Source organism: Typopeltis vanoorti, chromosome 14 (assembly GCF_054136105.1).
Source record: "Typopeltis vanoorti isolate ZY-2024b chromosome 14, IOZ_Tvanoo_1.0, whole genome shotgun sequence".
Lineage (NCBI taxonomy): Eukaryota > Metazoa > Arthropoda > Arachnida > Uropygi > Thelyphonidae > Typopeltis > Typopeltis vanoorti.
In genome coordinates, this window is record NC_143562.1 from 62442222 (window position 1) to 62462840 (window position 20619).

Here is a 20619-nt window from a genome sequence, read left to right on the forward strand (position 1 = left end):
TCTAGATTTAGCTTTGTTTTATACTCCTATTATTTGAGTTCAACTCTCTATGAAAACGTTTTCTCTTTAGCTACTTAAAACGATACCGCAGGAGTATCAGATTATTTGAATTTTATGCAGTATATATTTAATACATTTTTCATTGACTCATACGCATTAATTATGTATATAATATTTCAACTATATTTGGCAAATGGGTGCAATGTTTTCCTGGAAGTTTAATCGCCCTCTGCTATTAATATTGCAGTATTTAATCTAGTTAAAGCAAGCACCGCCCATGACGACAGGCATAACAGCACGAGTCGTTATAATATTCATGTCCAGGAAATTATTGAAAGCAAAAAAAATGAACGCTTACTTCTCTCCCAGGTTAATCTAATTTCGTCTGATATGAACAAATCACACTAATCACAATTTATAACAATTCAGGAAATAATATTTTCAATGATTGGTTGCATTAGTAATTTCGAAGTAAACAAAGTGATTAAACAAAATATCAAATAAAAATCAGCATAACTTTTTGATTTGATTAATTTTGATGATTTAACTTTATTTAAAAAAAAAAAAAAAAAATCAGCTAACGCCTTTTTATTCCCGTATATACGGGAGTAGGCGAGGCCATTTAGCCCTATCTAACTTTTGGAGACTGAGTGGGCAGTTCAATCTCCACTGGTACCCAATCAGAGACAGATGGCCCAAGGCTATCACTAATTAAGCGGTACGCAGTGAAGAGAGACGGCTCAAATGTGCCGCCATCTCGTGGTCTCTAACCCTAACACAATATATTTAATGACTGAAATAATGTGGGTTCTACGGTCGATTTTCTTGAGTTTACAGGACGAAAAACCCGAGTTTCCGGGAGGAAAAACCTGCTTGCCCGTGCCAGAGATCGACTAACTCGGGAACCGGTCGAAAAAAGGCTTAGAAAAGTTTCCTCTAGTCGCCGACTAGACTCGAAACCAAGACTTCCTTCATGCGGCCTAGCGCGGTGGTGTGCAAACGCCACATCCACTGAGCTACACAGGCTCTACTTTATTTATTTATTTATTTATTTTTTTTTTTAAATACACGTTTTTGGATTTCGTAAGCGGAATAAAAAGTTAGCGGGTATAAATCTAATCACTTAGCATATATATATATATTCAAATTAAAATTGGCGCAACTTTTTTATAAGTTTTTCCAGTTTCACAAGTCTTGGTTATATTAACTTTGATTTTGAAAAAAATGCATATTATTATTATTATTACATTAACTCTCCAGGAGTCAAAAACTTATCGAGGGGAGAGAAAGGTTTATACCACTTGTTTTAATAATAAAGAATAAAAATCTAAAAGGTATAATGTATATATATATATATATATATATATATATAACTAATATAATAGAGATTAATAAAACCTAATGTGCCCCACACAATATGGCATGATGTCCCATACCTTTTCAGCCTTTTGTGGGTGGGTTTGAGTTTATATATATATATATATATATATATATATATATATATATATATATATATATATATATATATATATAATTGCTGAATATTAGATAAATACAGTATTACCATTTAGGTAATAAACAGCATAGTTCATTCAATATTTCAGGTAAACGAATGTCAATTAATTTATTCGTTTTAATATACACGCTACGCTGCATGGTAAATTTCCTCCCTACTTTTTCATTTTGGTATTGCCCAGCTAATACATCCATATCCTCTCACTGGTTCGCCGATGTTCGGTCTACGTGATAACTAGAACTTGTATAACCGTATTCAGTTTTTTTTTCCTTTTTTTTTTTTCCCTTCTTCAATCCCTCAGTCCCTTTTCCCACTGCGACTGATTCCTGCAACCTACGCCCTACAACAAAGCCATACCACCGGAAGTTAAACAGCTCGTCGGTTATGGAACAACACCTGCACTTCGGTAAATGCCCTTTCCGTTTCGTGGCACGTACGCCGAGCGTATTGTGAATCTAGAGATAAGGTGAGGACGTATGACGGGAGGCAATGTTACGATGATTCTACTGAGAAAATTTGAGACTTAAGACAGCTTTAAACTTTTTCCCGCATTGCTAAAATGGAAACAAGATTGCAGCTGCTGCTCTTTCTTTCTCTTCGTTCATCCTCTTTTTTTTTTTTTTCAGAAAAAAAACGGGGGGGGGAACCTTTTGTATACATCTAAGAATTACAAGATTTGGATATTCAAATCCAATGTTACGTTGGTTCTTTCTTTTCAATCTTCGGTTATTATGTAATAGGTCTGACATTTTTTTAAAATTCACATTAAGTAGAGGTCTGGGATTTTTTTTTAATAATACATTTATTAATTCATTAACATGCTTATGCATTGGCACAAATAAGATATCATATTTTAACAGTAAGTACAGCGTTTGGTCGTTTTGTTTTGTCATTTATTACTAGATAAAACCAGTGACAATGCCAATACAAAACAGTTTTTAAGACTGTATACGACCGAGGATAGAATTCTAATCGTCTTTCACCTCCTTTTGCGTCTATCAAATATTTTGTCTCTGCAGTGAATTATCAATTCTCCTTTTAAATACCATTGATTTCATCGGTATGGCGATTTGAATTTTTCTCTTCTTCTCTCTCTAGTTCATCTCTCATTTATTTTCTCGTTTAACTTTTTTTTTCTTCCAGTTTACGATATTGCTTCCACCTTTCGCTAATTCCAACCTGTCCCAGAATAAATACTCTTCGCAATCCTGAACATTTCTTTTTTGTTTTCTGTTTAAATCTATTTTCATCAGAAGATTCGGGAATTTTAATGTTCAAAAATTACTTGTTGAATCAAGAATTTCATGAAAAAAATATGTCAAATTAGCTATAATACATGCTTACTGTATGAAATCTGAATATCCCATAGTTATTATGAATAATGTTTTCCAACATATGCACTATGAAAATAACTCCTAAAAGATCGTTCACGGCTTGTTATGAAGCTCAGAGTCGGCGTCACTCTGTCTATACAGGTGTTCCAGATCAGAAGAAAGCAAGGAATGTGAATCAGCTAACTGCTGAAATGAACTTCTTTAGTGGATTCGAAAAACAAACCCGTTGTATGGTTCACTTTGCAAAGAGTAAAGACTTTAGGAGGACATGTCACCTTAAATAATCGCAGGTATATTGGACGATAGTGCTATTCTTTCCAAAACAAATTTGGTATAATGATGACAGACTACCTACAAGAGAAAGGAATTCATCTTTCTCATTCTTGCTTTTTTTTTTTTTTTACTGACATGATTACTTAACTTGAAGCTTGCAAAACAAGCATACGTTGAATGCATTAAGGAGGAAAGTGTTATTAGTCTGTTCATGTCAAGTGGGCACTAATAATATGTGACGATTCTGTGGAGGCAATGACTTACTAGTATGTGTTGTCCCACCTTATTTTACGCCTGGGTCAGAGCTCTGTATACTGGCCCTTGCAATGCACCGATATGATTCTCTTCACACTACATGTTTACAATTATTGCTCTCTAACATGGAATGTTTTCATGTTGATAAGTGTGAGGATCGGTACTATAAAGCTCTCATTATGTAGGGGATACAGTTGCCTAGAATGTGAGCGTAGGAATTGACAGAGTAGACCTAATCAATGCACAAGAAGTAACCTTTCATCGTTCCATTTTTATTTTTGCATTTTTATTACTCAATGAATTGTAACGATGGCGTTTTGCTCACATTTCGGTTAAAAGCGTTCTTCAGGCATCCTTCCAGATCAGATATCTTCATCAGACCGGAAGAGTGTGTAGCATACTTGTCATTTCTCAAGCCTGACAGTGGCTCCAGGTTCTGTATTTCTTGTAGACTGCAACTCTTCTGTTAAAATGCATAGTAATATGTAACTCTCTGTAGGTCATGGATTGTTTGGTTGTCCGTATTCAAAGACATGTCCTCTAAGATTTGAGGATAAAACGAGATAACAGCCTTCCTGAGGAGCAATGATTCCTGTCAGTTAGTATTTTAAACGTGTTTGTATCTTGAGATCAGCGCCATCTAGACTTCGATTTTTTCCAAACGTTCCCAGCTATAGGCCTGAGAATGCTTAATTGCATTTTCTACAATTAATGAATGATATCATTTCCTTCCCAAACACTGTTAATTTTTGTTAACAGCGTTTCAAATGAGGCTGAAATGATTTCTCAGAGAGCCATCAGTCTATTTTCTAGAGCACAAAATTTACATATTGTCTACTCAAACCCGTTTTGCTGAAGAGGCATCCTATGAGTTTTGGTAGGATAGCGTAAGCTAGTTATCCTGTTTCTTAAAATAAAATCTTGCCATTCATCCTAAATAAAAATGCCATTAAACTTCTGTAGTATTTACGTCAGATCAAATTATAAAGTTTAAGTTACTACTATTTGCTTAATGATAGTATTTTTAAAACTTATTTGAAGTGAAAACTTACTTGGAAATTATAACCATGTATGTCTACTTTGCGAGATTAAATACATTGCTATCTGCTTATGAGCCTGGCTAACTCAGCTTCAGTAGAAAAACGCTCATCTAGGACTTTAGAGAAACCTTGATAGAATTCTCCTTGTAGATGGAATTTAAACCCAAGTTTTTCTAGCCGATGAGTATATATATTTCGTGCGGTTCTTGCGACTGTACTACGGTAAGGCTTTTGAAAGGTAGAAAAAAATTACTGATTCCCAATTTCTAATAAATGACTTCTTTGTTCAATACTGGGAACTGTACTCTATCACTACGATTTTTTTCTACGTACATATTTATTCTACGCCATGTACTATATACTATATAGAGGGTACATATAGTATATATACTAAATGAACCACTATATAGAGGGTTCATTTATTTATACTCTTTAAAATACTCATTTTAGCAGAGATAAACCGTAAGCTAGAAAAAAGTTTTTATTTTATTCTACAGCTTCTAATTTGAAGTGTTATACAGTTACATACTGCCAGTCCAATACTGCAACGTTGTAGTATTGGACTGGTAGTATCCCAGTATTCTCCGGGGTATGGAGCATTGTAGTGTTGAAATATGTAAGCGTCACTGTCGAAGTACTTCTACAACATCAGGAGCATTGTAGTGTTGAAATATGTAAGCGTCACTGTCGAAGTACTTCTACAACATCAGAAGCATGAAGTTGTCCAGAATATCCAGGTAGCCATCAGACGCCATAGTTTTGGACACGTTCACCAATGGACCAAGCCCCATCCAACTGAAACACCCCATACCATTACCGAGCTTCCACCAAACTGGATAGTTGGAATGATGCAATCCTGCCGGAACCGTTTCCCGGTATTCTCCAGATACAAACTCGACCATCAGAGTGAAACATTTGGAAGTGTAATTCGTCGCTCCACAGAACCTTTTCCAATCATTTACTGTCCAGGAACGGTGTGAAAGACACCAGTCTAAACGTCATTTGGCGTTGAGGGGGGGGGGGGGGAAGGATGTGTGGCTTGTTTGCAGCAGCTCTGCCGTAGTAACCTAAGACATGCACCTCTCTGCGGACAGTTCTAGTACTGACAGATGTTCGTGCAACATTTTCAGGTTAACTGCCAGGTCCTCCGCTGATGTCGTGCGAGATGCTCGAACATTCCAAGACACAGCGTGTTGATCTCATTCAGCCAGTGTAGGTGGTCTCCAGGACGTTTTCCTGCTGTGGTAGCACCAACAACTTTCTATCTACGAATGATATAAGCAACGGCGGATTTATGTATACTTAGATGGGTAGCTATCTAAATGCAAAAATTGGAGATGTATAACATTGCTGAGTGTTATAAGTAAACTATTAGCAAGGATAATACTAGAAAGAATCAAAATAGAAATAGAAAAACAACTAAGACTAGAACAGGCAGGATTTAGAACCAATAGATCATGCACCGACCACATTGCCACTTGACGATTAATCGTGGAACAATCATTGGAATAGCAGGCAAGCTTATACTTAAATTTTATCGATTTTGAACAAGCTTTCGACAGTATAAACAGATCTTCCCTATGGAAATTACTTGGAAATTATGGACTCCCAGAAAAAATAATAAGAATAATTTAAAAAATGTATGAAGATTTTGAAATTAAAGTAATACATGGAAATGCCAATGCCCTCTCAGAACCGTTTAAAACAAAGACAGGAGTAAGGCAAGGTTGTATACTCTCCCCTACTATGTTTTTAATTGTCATAGACTGGATGATAAGAAAAGTATCTCACGGAAATACAGGATTACAATGGTTACTTCAAAACCAACTCCACGATCTAGATTTTGCATATTTTACTTTCACAGAAGCACCAACATATAGAACAAAAAACAACAACAACACTTGTAGAAACAGTCAAAAAAGTTGGTCTTAGGATAAATAAAAATAAAACAATGTTGATGAAAATAAATGCAAAGCAAAATAAACAACAATAGAAGAAATACCGCTTAAAGAAGTAGAACAATTTATATATCTTGGTTCAATAGTATCAATAAAAGGAGGAACTACTGAAGATATAAATAGAAGGAAAGAGCTGGCTTATTCAACTTTCAACCAACTTAGAAATATTTGGAAAAAAACAAGAATTTGTCTATAAAAACTAAAATGAGAATATTTAACTCAAATTTAAAGGCAATACTAATGTATGGATCAGAAACGTGGATGTTAAACAAAAAGATAGTTAACAATGTCCAGGTCTTCCTGAACAAGTGTTTAAGAATGATACTGGGAATATATTGGCCAAAACAAATATCAAACGAAGAACTATGGCTGAGAACAAACCAGAAACCCATATTGCAACAGATACGTGAAAGGAAATGGAGATGGTTGGGGCATGTGTTGAGGAAAGAAGATGAAATAATAGTAAAACAGACTCTAGATTGGAACCCACAGAGTAAACGAAGACGAGGAAGGCCAAGAGAAACATGGAAAAGAACAATACTGAAAGAAATAACAAATATTTAAAAACTGGAACCAAATAAAAGCAGAAGCAAAAAACAGAGTCGGGTGGAAAAATGGTGGTGGAAGACCTATGCTCCCAGGTGAAGTGAAGAGGATTAAGTAAGTAGTAAGTAGACGGGTACCAATGTCAAGGACAGAAAGATCACTAATGTGAACACTCAACTACCATCCCACGTTGGAAGTCTTTCAGTTCATCTTGACATCGAGCACAGTGCTAAATATGCAGGCACATCCCGCCTTTTACGAGGGTGGTCTGAAACGTTCTCGGCCTCGACCATAGATGGCAACACTTTCGGCAAGTTCTTGTACTCTAAGTTGGTACATCTGTCTTAAGCATCAATGTGAAATTGCGAGTCATTCTATCAAAAAATTGTTCACAATTTTAATTTTATCCTTGAAATGGATAAAGAAGCTTTAACACCAAAAGAAATTCAAGAAGTTCATAAAAGTTTATGGGCACTCTTCTCTTTCGTTTTCGACAATTAAGAAATGGGCTGCCGAGTTTAAATGTGGCCGTACCAGCCTTGAAGATGATCCACGTGAAGGACGTCCAAAAAGAAGTCATTGATCAACTGTACGATATGGTATTGGATGACCGGAGAGTCAAAGTGAATGAAATTGTTGAGGCTATTGGGATTTCAAAAGAGTGTAGGATATATTTTGCATGAAGAATTGCAAATGAAAAAGCTTTGCGCAAAATGGGTGCCACACTTATTCACAGATCAAAAACCCACTCTCATGAAAATCTCTGAGCAGTGTTTGGAGCGTTTTAACAAGAATAAAACATTTTGTGCGTCGATTTATTGCTATGGATGAGACTTGGATTCATCATTACACACCAGAATCCAAACAGCAGTCAAAACAGTGGACAGAAGCCGGTTGTTCAGCGCCAAAGAAGACAAAGTCGGTTCCATCAGCAGGAAAGGTCATGGCATCGGTGTTTTGGGATACTAAAGGCATTTTTTTATTAATTATCTTGAAAAGGGTAAAACAATAACCGGGGAATATTATTCCGATCTTTTAACCAGACTGGACGAAAAAATTCGTGAGAAAAGAACCGGTTTGTAGAAGAAAAAAATCATGTTTCATCAGGACAATGCACCTGCCCACAAAGGTGTTTGGCAATAGTAAAATTAAGAGATCTGCACTATGAATTGTTGGAACATCCACCCTATTCCCCATATTTGGCTCCCCCTGACTTCTATCTCTTCCTCACTGGTCAGCGTTTTTCTTCGAATCAAGGGGTGATCGCGGCTGTAGAGGGGTATTTTGCAGATCTTACTGAGAACCACTACAGGGAGGGGATAATGGCGCTGGAATAAATGTATTAGTCTTAAGGAAGATTATGCTGAGAAATAAAAATAATTTTGAAATTATAAATTATTTTTTTCATTGTTAGGCCGAGAACTTTTCAGACCACCCTCGTATTACCAGACTTACGCAGACACTCCTTGAATATTTTTGCATGTGGTATGATCCTAGATTTGCATGGCATGTAAGGTGTCCAAATACGTTTTTCGCTTCCATCATTCTTAAGCCAGTCCATTCCACGATGTCATTGAACCACTCTCTAGTTGGTCTTCCACGTCTTCTCTTCCCCTCAACTTTCCCTTGTAATATAGTTCTTGTCAAGTGTCCCGAAGAACCTCTCAGAAGATGTCCCGCAAATCTGGTCTTTCTTGGCATATTCTTTAGCAGTGTTCTTTCCATCCCAACTCGTCTTAAAACTTCTTGATTTGATATTCTTTCTGTATTGCTAATCTTTTCCATCTTTCTATAACACCACATTTCCAATGCATTAATTCTTTCCATATCTCTCTTTCTGAGTGTCCATGACTCACTTCCATAACTTGCAATACTCAAAACTGTTGCTTTCACCATTCCAACTCTAACACCTATTTTAATATTATTGTTTATTAAAATTCTCTTAATTTCCATAAATGCAGATTTAGCTTTGCCTATTATATTTCTGAGGTCCAACCCTGAAGTTCCTTTCTCTGACATCCACCTACCTAAATATTGAAATCTATCCACATCTTCTAAAATCTTTCCTCCACATCTTATCTTTACATTATCTCCTATTTTTCTGCCCATTATCCTTATCTTAGTCTTCTTTGTGTTAATCCTTAGTCCGTACTCTTTAGAAGAGTTTTCAATTCTTTGAACAATTTGTTGTAATCCATTTTCACTTTCTGCCATCACCACTACATCATCCGCATATCTTAAATTATTAATGATTCTTCCATTTATTTTTATTCCTTCTTCTACATCTTCAAGTGCCTCTCTAAGCATTTGTTCACTATAAAGGTTAAACAATAATGGTGATAACTTGCATCCTTTTCTTACTCCTCTCTCCACCGGGAATTCTCCTGTTTCCTCTCCATTTACACATACTGACTTTTTTTGACCAATATAATCTCTTCAAAATTTCCAAGTCATAAGAATCAATATCAATATTTTCTAGAATGTCAAAAAGCCTTTTATGTTTCACTGTATCAAATGCCCTTTCAAAATCCAGAAAGCCCCAAAACAACTTTCCACCATAGTTTAGTGTTTTCTCTCCAATAATTCTTAAACAAGTTATAGCCTCTCTAGTTCCTCTGTTGGTTCGGAATCCAAATTGTTCCTCATTCATTTCTTTTTTCTATTTTATTCTTAATTCTCTCTAAAATTATTTGTGCCAGAATTTTTGCTGTGTGAGTTATAAGACTTATTTTTCAGAATCACTTCTTTTCACGTAATATACAGGAATACCAGTTGATCACCTTAGATGTACAATATATGAAATGCTCATTGTAATCAGTTCGAAAAATCCTGACATTTTAACAGAATTAATTAGAACTAAATCTTTACTGTGAGCAAAATTAACAAAGAAAAAAAAGGTCAACATATGGCATGTGATATCAATTATACAGCACCTCACTCCTCTTGCAGTTGAATGAGAATGATCTACATCGGGATTGTGCAAAGGCAACTAAAACGATTCTCTCACTTGCTGCTTTCAATAAACTGTGCAAGTTAAAGCTAAGTGCTCTAGTAATATGATACATTTTGTTTTCTCTCATGGAACTGTTTCTTTTTTTTAGTATTTTAAGGTGAAAGGAAATAACAGGAAGTAACCTAAGTGTAAAAAAAAAAAAAAATGACTCATCTTCGTGAAAGAAAGATAATATTATGTTTAACAGCATTTAATTGTGAGCTTAAGGGAGTGGAATGAACGCTTAAATTATGTCCCACATTAGGGTGAGGTCTTGAACATATGGTGTTTTGCGATGGAGGAAGAGTATCTGTAGAAAGCGTTCTTGTTTTTGAATATTTCGGATTATAAACGCTCATTTTTAACATATTTTGTATTCCAAAAAATAATTAATCAAAATCTAGAAAATGTTGAATAATTTTGAATTTTTTAATCCTGAATTATGTGAAACGAATGAAAAGATGTGCCATTACTTAACGTTATTTTATTTAATCTTTTTTTTTTTTTAATATTTTGACATCAGGAGGGAGAGAATAGTTTTGAAACGCTATCACTTCAGGACAAAGGAAGAAATGCGGGGGGGGGGTGTCTGAAGAAAGTGATAACCTGTAAAATAAATTCCAGTCTTTTCTGCATTCACCCAATCGAAATATGAGAATTTTGGCGTATAAATAAGTTTAAATATTTAATATTGGATTAGTTTTCACATTTTCATAATTCTATAATATTCTAATATAGCCTATAACAACTTTATGTCCAGTTTTGACTTTCAGGTTCAAGAATGACTGTATGGTTCTAACACTCGAAATGGCAGGAAGCATACGGTTGAAATGGTTTCTGCTGCTGGGAAGTACAATTGATAGTTATACACGTCAGCGTCCCCAATCAAGGATGGCTTTCCTTTAAACTGGTTCTTTAGTCTTTTAACTTCTAACTCGTTTTAAAGTCAACCCCCCCCTTCTCCCCGCGAAAGATACTAAAATGTATGTTAGGTGTTTACAGCCGTTGGTGGACGGGATATACATAAAATGCGACTCCTATTTTGAACGAATATAATTTCTTTAATAATTTTGCTCAAAAAAAAAAAAAAAAAAGAATTGAATGTGTTGTCACGCCATGCTATTCAACAAATTTTCAGCACAAAGATGACTTATGCAAGGGATAATTTTCCTGTTCAGTTATATTAATCGCTGGTGGACCTTTTTTGTCTGCAAACTGATAATTTTTTCTTTCTTTTCGTTGTTCGAATGCTTAAATAAAGATTGGTTTGACGTTTCGTAGGCTAATTAGAAACAGAACAATGGCATACCACAGTATATTCTTAAAGATTAAGCTTCTTACCCAGTTGGGTCTACCAACATTCTAATAATTTACCCCTTCTATTTTTCACGTTTCAAATATGTTTCAAAAAAGGATTTTATCAAAAAAGATATTAGCTGTTTCACGATCTCACTGCCAGTCTTATGTTCAATGATCCGCGTGGTTAGCCTAGTGGCTTTGCACTTCGCAACCATATGCCTGGGGAAGGAGTGTCCTAGGTTCGATTCCCGTCGATGATGCGAGGAGCTTCAGGATCTTCCTCAGCCATAGCCAAGTTAGCCGATCTTGGGCGTGGACAGCAGGTTTTTTTCCGCCAGTTTATCTGGGGGTTTTTTCATCCCGCAAGCAGCAAACCGGCCCCGTGAACACACACACACACACGGATTAGTCAGGAATACTGACCCAGCCATAGACTTGATTCGTCAGCTATGCCGGTTCCGAGCCCGGATAAAATTTGGGGGAACTGAGATGGTGTGGTACATCCCCGTAAAAGGGACTCACGACCGTTCTATCATCATACGATAATTAATTAATTATGAAGGGTAAAAATGAATTACACAACTCAAAAGAAAATGAGGGGAGAATTTAAAATATTTAACGGAATTAAAAATATTTAAAGTATATATTTAATACGCATTTACTGATTAAATATAAAAAGCAAACGTGCCAGAATAATGCAATTATGAAAGTTATTATAAGAATAATGAGAAGAATAATGATAAAAATAATGAGATGGACGACAGCAAATGTGGAAATAATCGAGGCGTTGAGCAATAGCATATTTGTATGATGACGTTATTCATTATCAAATCAGCTGAACCTAGAGTCTTTTTTTAGATTTTTTTTTTTTTTTTCAGAATGTAAGCTATTAAAGTCGTTATTCTAGATACAAATTTTATTGAAATTTGTATCTAGAATCCTTACAAAAATTTATCGGATCATTTGAAGCAAAGTAGCAAAAGATGTAGAAATCATATGTTGCAATACCGCCGGTCTGGCTGGGCGACATTTAATAAAATTTGAGATTTAATATGTCAAATCTGATAGTAATAGCTCAGCACTGGCTGGATATAATTGAAAAATAACATTTGATATTTAGGACTAAATATCAAATATTATTGGATATTAGGACTAAATATCAAATAATATCAAATAACGCCACTAAAATGGGTTGAATCGTTTCGATTTTGGTTTTAATCAATTTGTAGTGATTGACAAAATTATTGTGATTGTCTCTGGAAATACCAGTGGTGGTGGTCGGCGGTAGATGGCGTTAGTGTAGTTGCGGTCAGTTGGTGGATTGAGTGGTGGAGACAGAGCTGTAGAGCAGGTGCCCTTCCTCGATGAGTATTTAGACTCCCTGGAGTTGTCAAAATAATAATAATAATAACAATAAAATTAGACAAATTTATATATCTAGACTACGCAAATCAACTCGGTTTCTGTTGTAATTATTATTCACATGGCCTGGGAAAATCATAACAGTTAATCATCCAATTATAGTTACGAAACCCAAGGATACTTGGAAGGTCATGGACGCTTAAGTTAGAACAACTAATAACGATGAATACACTTTAACGTGTAATCCACGTTAGTTCCAGGAGGATTCGAAATCACCGTCGACCTGTTAACAATCATATCTATTATTAACAATTATGTTGATGCTGTGGTCAAACGAAGACAGGCACAATTCTAGACTACCCAACAGTTTGAACTCAAGGAGAGGAGAAAAACTCAGGGAACTGGAGATGGAGCTTCTTTCTCACTCAGCATAATGTGCTTCATGTGTGTTGCCAATGTTAAGGTATCTCCAAGGGATGGAATTGCTTGTAGAGAAATGGATCAAGACCATAGAAGATGTCAAAATCCCTATTATTATTATTATTATTATTATTTTAGGAATTAAGACTGGGAAACGTTTTCAAGCACCTATATTAAAGAAACTATGTGCAAGTATTACTGTGATTGGTATAAACTTATCCAAATGATCCCAACTTATCTAAAAGCTCTTGAATTTAAAAGCACAAAAGTGGTACTATTCTCTGGAAATTTCGTACATTTAAAGAATATGCTGATCTTAATATTTCGTGAGATGTTTGTATTGCGAATGGACAAGTCTATTCGCAATACATGCTCTATTGTAAAAAATAACTAACTAAATTGATGAAATAATAATAAAAATACAATAAAATAAATAGGGATATGCACTGTTAGTTACTTGTAGTATTTGTGTATATAAAGTGTCTGTTATAAACTTTCGAATGTAAGTACAGCGGAAAACAGGTTTCGCGAGCAAAGACTACCCGACGAGTATATTTTAGTAAAGTTTGATAAGTTATCCATATTTTCAACTGAATAAATTAAAAATACGAATAAATTATTCGCATTTTTAGATAAATTATCTGCACTTTAAGAAACATTTGTACTTAAAAATTAACGTTTCTGATGCGATCGTGATAGCATACATTTCAGACTTTGCTATATATTAATAACATTTATCAAGTATGAAACCCTCTGGACCCCCACATATTCTCACATGCACACTTTCCGAATTTACAATTCCACCAACAGGGAACATAGATTACTAAACTTTGGGTACGCATTGTCCAAACGTATCTGTAATCATCCTACAGTCACTCATTTGGAAGGAACACCATTTTTCTTTAGTTAACAAGACTTGGATTCGAATCTCATGCAGGCATTATAGATTATTCCCGTCCGAAGGCCAGTTAACCAGTTTAATATAATGGTGGCGGAGTTTTAACATTCCTGAAAACTCAGGTTCTTCCCTTCCGAAAGGCACACTAACCAACCGGACATACAATATCCTCAAGTGCGGATACTGTTATGAGAATTCGCTGAACATTTTTAGAACTTCAAGCTGAGTTTCTTTGCTTCCTCAACATTAACGAACTTATTCCTAAAATTACTAAGTCTAAGAATTGAAGAAAAAAGTCATGTAATATTCATTTAGGTTACTGCGAATTATATTTATGAGTATTTAACTTCAAATCTACTGATGAAGCACTAGTACGGTAGTATACTAATTGTTCATCAAATTATTAAATTATGTCAAAGGCTACCCTTCTGGTTGTATTTGACCTTTGATGCTGTCAGTTATAATCAGTTATAATGAAGGGAGAAAAACATCATTTTAAAAATGAAAGGCAACATGATAATGCAACGGCGCAGTAAATTTCTGATAGTTGTCATATCTTTTGATTGCCAGACCAAGAAATTAGGAAATATTTCCGCCTACAGCAGCAATTTGTGCTTTTTTTGAATACGTGAATAGAAAGGAGTATTCCAGAAATTGTGGAAAGTGTGTTCCATCTGAACTCTGTAGACAATAATTAAAAAAAAGACAGAAAATTATTTAATTAAATAAAACTGAAAAGATAAAAATATAGCACTCTCCATTCATTCTACTCCTTTGACAAATCATGTAATTCCCAGCCATCCCTTACATCAAGATCACCCTTCAGTAGAACAAAGATAACCTGGTCACCTTCAGTGACGCGAAAATACAATCCTCCGCTAACTCTCCCTTATCCTCATTAATACACATCACCAGACAGGATGAACTCCTTGGACTGACATTTACCTCACCTCTCCTGGCACAAACACATCACATCAATACTCTCCTCAGTCTAAAATTAGCGTCTTTTCCACTCAAGAGGCTATTTTACACTGATCCAGCTACTAACCTCATATAAATCCCAAATCTGCCAATCCTTAGAATACTATTCACACATTTGGGATGGTTCACCGAAAACTTCCTTTAAAATTCTTGATACTGTCCAGATGATAGCAATTCGGCTCATACATGGCCCACCCTCACTGGCTCACTTCAACCGCTATCTCATGAACGCAAAGTTTCAGCTCTGTGTCTCTTCTACATGCACTTCAATGGTCACTGCTCCAGTGATTTGGCCAACATTATTCGGCCTGTTAAAACGAGACCATCAGCTGTCCAACATCCTTTTTTTTTTTTTTAGTAAACTGCAAACACATCGAACCTGCTTCTTCTCTTCGTCATTTATTCCATCTACCCTTGTCCTCTCGAAGAGCCTTTCTCATAATGTCTTTCCCAACAATTTCAACACCCAGTTCTTTAAGAAAAATGTCAATAGATTTATTCTTTTTCAATCCTTATCTGTACCCCTCATGCGTAGGATGAGTTATGTTATGAGTTATGTATATATAAGCTTCATTTACTTTTATTGCATCAGTGCATATATGAAATGAAGTATATACTTTCTGCATCAAATTTGTCTTCAGTCATCTTATTAGCAGTATGGTGAATGAGATCAATATGCTTATATTTCATTCTTTGGATTTTTTCTTACATTTGTTTGGAGTATAATAATGGAAGCCAAGTGAAAAACTGGAGTTATTGGCTTGAGCCATGGAACATATGTTGTATTTTTATCATGAACTGCAGAGGCACGATTTTTAGTGAACCAGGATTTTTGAACAGAGGTCAGCGGGGGGGGGGTTGCAGTGGAGTGGGTAATGAATGCCTTCTTTCCATTAGGGATTATTTCGGTAATTTGTTCAGAGTAGATGCCCTGATCAGGAAAGCAAAAACGGCAGTCCGACTACATAAAAGAGACAGAGAAATCTCAGAGGTTGTCGCAATTGGCAACGTTGTAATGCCATAAAGTACGAAGCTGAGGGAGGAGATGAGGAGATTGATCTTTAGAAAATGAGACAATAAGATTATGGTCAGAGTTTCCAAGAGGAAAGCAAACATCTACAGTGTATTTGGAGGGAGATCTGATTAAGAAAGGGTCCAGCGTATTGGAAGAATGATAACTAAGTTACAAAGTGGTATGAGGAAAATATTTTCAAATCTTCTTCGTCCATTCGGAGTTGATAGGTTTAGGCAAAGGTGTATAGTTTTCTTAAAAGAAGTTTCTTAGAGAAGAAATAACTGCTAGATTCCCTAGAAGCCACAGCTTCTTTCTGCAAAGGCTGTGAGTTCGAATACCGAGTAAGTCATCTTTGAAAGAGTTGTCTGGGCAAGTTTGTTTACAGTTTCTTGAGTTTACAAAACTCATCTTAAAAAAAGGAACTAGCTCTTCATTTTCATATATTGATGTAGAAGAAACAGATTTCCTGTAATGATATTGATGTAAGGTCTAATAATGCCTCTACTGAAATTAATTAAGAATATATTCATAGAATTGCACCTTTAGCGGTATTGGCAAGACAGCTGATTTTTAAAGTGGCACCCAAAAAAATGCTCCATCATAACATCGTAACTCGTGCATTTCGATATGTAGTTAAATGCTTTATTATTATTATAAACTAGTTCTTATGGATAGCTCTTATTCTTCAGTTCTTTGCCCCTCCTCATTATCTAATCACTGATCAGGCGACCATTATTAATAAAAAAAAGTTCCATTGAGCTTTCAAATATATTAAATCTCCAAGTGTACGTTATTCACCTTATATAAACGTTATTCACCACATACACTGATGCAATGCTGTGATGTGCAGTTTCCGTGAAAATCTTTATTCGTGGCTGAAATATGGAATTTGACTATATGTTATACAATATTGTCATCTTTGTAAGTTGAAAGAAGTTTTAATTAACAACCATTTAAAAACCACTTGCCTTCTTTGCGACGAAAAGACCTATGTTCAAATTCAGTTTAGGATAGATGGATTCTTTATATAAAAGGACTTTCAACTATCGATTAAAAACTCGGTTTTTTAATCTTGGGAAACAGACAAATCAATTTGAGAACACATGATATGTGTTCTCAAATTGTATTATGGGCGAGTAGTAATATAGGCGAGTGTATTATAAACATAATATACTCGCCTCATTGGCGACATCCATCAAAAAATCGCAAATAAAAAAAATATATTATTAAAATTAAAATTCATTCTCGAATGCTAGGATCATTTCAGACAGTTCTTTTTTCGCTGTTTATTTTTCTTTAAACAGACAAATTGATTTGTAAAGAGGCATAAAGAGATTCGATAAATGTTATGGAGGGATGAAATTTTAAATATGGTAATATATGTATTTTCAAAAGTGCATTAAAATATTACCTGCTATGCTGAACTTCGTAATCAAAATAACACAAAACTATATTAAATATCTATATTGTTATAAACTAATTCGGAACTAATAATTGAACTGAGATTATGCTTATATATTGTATACAGTTATACAGTTTATTTGTTGTCATATGTAACATACGATTCGGTATCATTTTGGCATAAAAAGAGCCCAGTTGAAAAAACTAAATTTGAGATATATTTTAGCAGAAGTCTCAAAATATCCAATTTCATTAAACTTGAATCAAGTCAGAATTGGGTTATTACTATCATTTCGAAACGTTTTGCTTAATTTTGACATAGAAAATCATCGTATTTAAACCAAAATTGAAATATTGGTTTTGATAAAAATTCCAAATATTAAATTTCAGTAGAATTTGTCCTGCCAGAATGGAGTTAGTATATGACTACTGACAGATGGTCAGAATGAACATAACTCGTACATTGTTTTTCTTTGTGTGTGTGTGTGTGTGTGTGTGTGTGTGTGTGTGTGTGTGTGTGTGTGTGTGTGTGTGTGTGTGTGTGTGTGTGTGTGTGTGTGTGTGTGTGTGTGTGTGTGTGTGTGTGTGTGTGTGTGTGTGTGTGTGTGTGTGTGTGTGTGTGAGAGAGAGAGAGAGAGAGAGAGAGAGAGAGAGAGAGAGAGAGAGAGAGAGAGAGAGAGAGAGAGAGAGAGGGGGAACGTGCATTCCATCGACCGGGTAAAAAAATGCAAATCCAGCTATTTTGGTTATTAATAATATTAATGTATGTTAAAACCTGTTTAACATACAATTTGTAATTATCATTTGAAGAAACAAATAGATCATTTTAGAGCAGAACATCTTCAAACTCTACAACATAATTAAGCTCAACCACAAATACGTTAATCTAAAAGAGAAATTTAATTTGTATCCCAATCGACTCTCACATTGTAATAACAAACTCATTCACTATAATAAATTGCTCAAAAATCTGCTAAAATAAATTCCACACTAATAAACTATTCTTGTGGCCTCAATGAGTTTGCTATATTGAGATTCCACTGTGTAATACAGCGAAATAGTAGTATACAAATTAAAAAGAAAAAAAAATATATATGGCCCTTCTGAAAAGAATTCACTTAATTCATTAATTATATGTGTTTTCTGGCTTCCACTATTGTAACAATGAATGTCGCCATTGATTTCTAGTATACTATCTGAATTTGGCATACTGCATACTGATCATGTGACAACCTTCTGAGACTAAAAGAATGCAAGTTTTTTTGTTTGTTCTTTTTGTTGTTGCTGCTGCTGCTTTGATTTACAACTAATCAGTTTTGTTTGTCGAGCTGCTGACTGTATATGGAGGGAGGCCTAAATATTATTCATAGCCTTCTATTCAATTGAAGTATAGTTCCAGTACGTAATGTAGCACAATGAATACATAGAATATGTTTTAGATTGAACAAATATTAATATTTGTTATTCACATTCCTTTAATGATGCTTTGGAATGAATACACTGAAAGCTACTGCCTGTTTTTCCAGAAACTCTCAGGTATTTCATAACCAGGCACACCGGACAGGAAAAAACATGCAGTTTACACATAAGAATATATACACGGGCATAAAACTAACCACCTTATCCTAAAATTTTACAAATAACAATTTGGGTAGATCGTGGGCCTTATGGGGTCTGTTAGTACCATGGATTATTATTAATAGCAGCCGCATTTCGCGCACACAAAAAAAGTTACCTTTAAAAGGTGTATTTTCCGGCCTTTAAAACTAAGCAGTATCTTCATTTTAAAATTTTAAAATGAAGTACTTCATTTTAAAAGTAAGCATTCGATAAGACACGTTTATTATAATTATATCATGTAGCGTTAAGTGGACACACGCGCCAGAGAAACAAGAACAAAAGATGAAAGGAGGTTAATATGAGCATCACTAGCACTAAGACCTAGATTATAATAAATGTCACTTTGATATCGATGCTAGACCATCAGGGATTAGGAACGAGTCCATTTTTACTCATTATCATGATTGATTCGCTTGCTGAAAAAAATTAAAAAAAAAAGAATGATAAAACACTCTGGGAATTGCTGTCTACAGCTGATCTCATCATCGCGACAGCAACAATAAAAGAACTGTTATGTAAGAGATTTTTAACACCTAGAAAAGCAAAAAGTAAGCTTAAGGATTAATATTTTGGGAACAAAGACTACCACGGAAGAGGAGATTAGAGGAAGGTATTTACGATGAAATAACGAAGGGAGATGGAGAGATAAAGCTAGTGAAGCAGTCCAGGAAGAGATAGGAAAGTTTGGAGTAACATGGGTTACGAAGTAAAATGAATAGTACACTAGCTGATTCTATGATTCATTACCACGGAAGAGGAGATTAGAGGAAGGTATTTACGATGAAATAACGAAGGGAGATGGAGAGATAAAGCTAGTGAAGCAGTCCAGGAAGAGATAGGAAAGTTTGGAGTAACATGGGTTACGAAGTAAAATGAACAGTACACTAGCTGATTCTATGATTCATACAATGGTAATAAACTTCATATTTCATTCTATTCAATGGAAACATTTTCAATATATTTTTCACTTAGTTCGGAGCTTTTTGTAATGGTGCAAATCTCTTTTGAGGATTCTCTAGCTTTCCCTCGCGAAAGAAGGAAGAAAATTTTCCTATAGCAAAATATATTGATATTTGTGTTCTTCGTTACGAAGGAATGCCAGGGAGCTCAAAAAAAGAAAAAAAAAAAAGAAATCATGAAAAACTAAAAAATGTGATTTAGTCACATTATACAGAAAAAAAAAAAAAAATTGCGAAAATGTTGTATCTTGATCTGGAGGAAACCGGACTCTATAGGAATAAGGATCATCATCCTTTCAGAAACTGACATTTTCCGGTCGCATTCGATATTTTCCTTTCTCGTCCTTCACTTATGTATCGGAGTATCTTTTCGGGTAATTTCGAAATGTCCATTCTTTCGATATGTCCAATCCATTTCTTTTCATATTTGTATATTTTATTGTTATTGAGTATATTTTTAGTTTTTATATATTTCTGTGATTATATATATATATATATATATATATATATATATATATATATATATATATATATATATATATATATATATATTTCTAACATTCCCAGAGTATACAGGGTGTTCGGGATAAATTTGACATATTTATAATTAATTATATTTTTCCGTAAGTTACATGTATTAACACACACACTTCTCTTCATTTAAAAGTTTGGACCCTTCTTCATTCATATACAAGATGTCAGAAAGGATGGATAGCTGGAACCCACCTGAATCATGGAAGAGAATAACTT

At 34.7% G+C, this 20619-nt stretch overlaps 2 protein-coding genes across 2 annotated transcripts in view; one reads left to right on the top strand and one right to left on the bottom strand.

Moving 5' to 3' along the window:
• Positions 1-20619, top strand: part of Sec31 (COPII coat complex component secretory 31) — a 486555-nt gene that overhangs the window by 91905 nt on the left and 374031 nt on the right. The gene's annotated exons all lie outside the window — the stretch shown is intronic.
• The window catches only part of LOC150099539 (UPAR/Ly6 domain-containing protein crok-like), a 32768-nt gene that overhangs the window by 8687 nt on the left and 3462 nt on the right, over positions 1-20619 (bottom strand). The window lies entirely within an intron of this gene.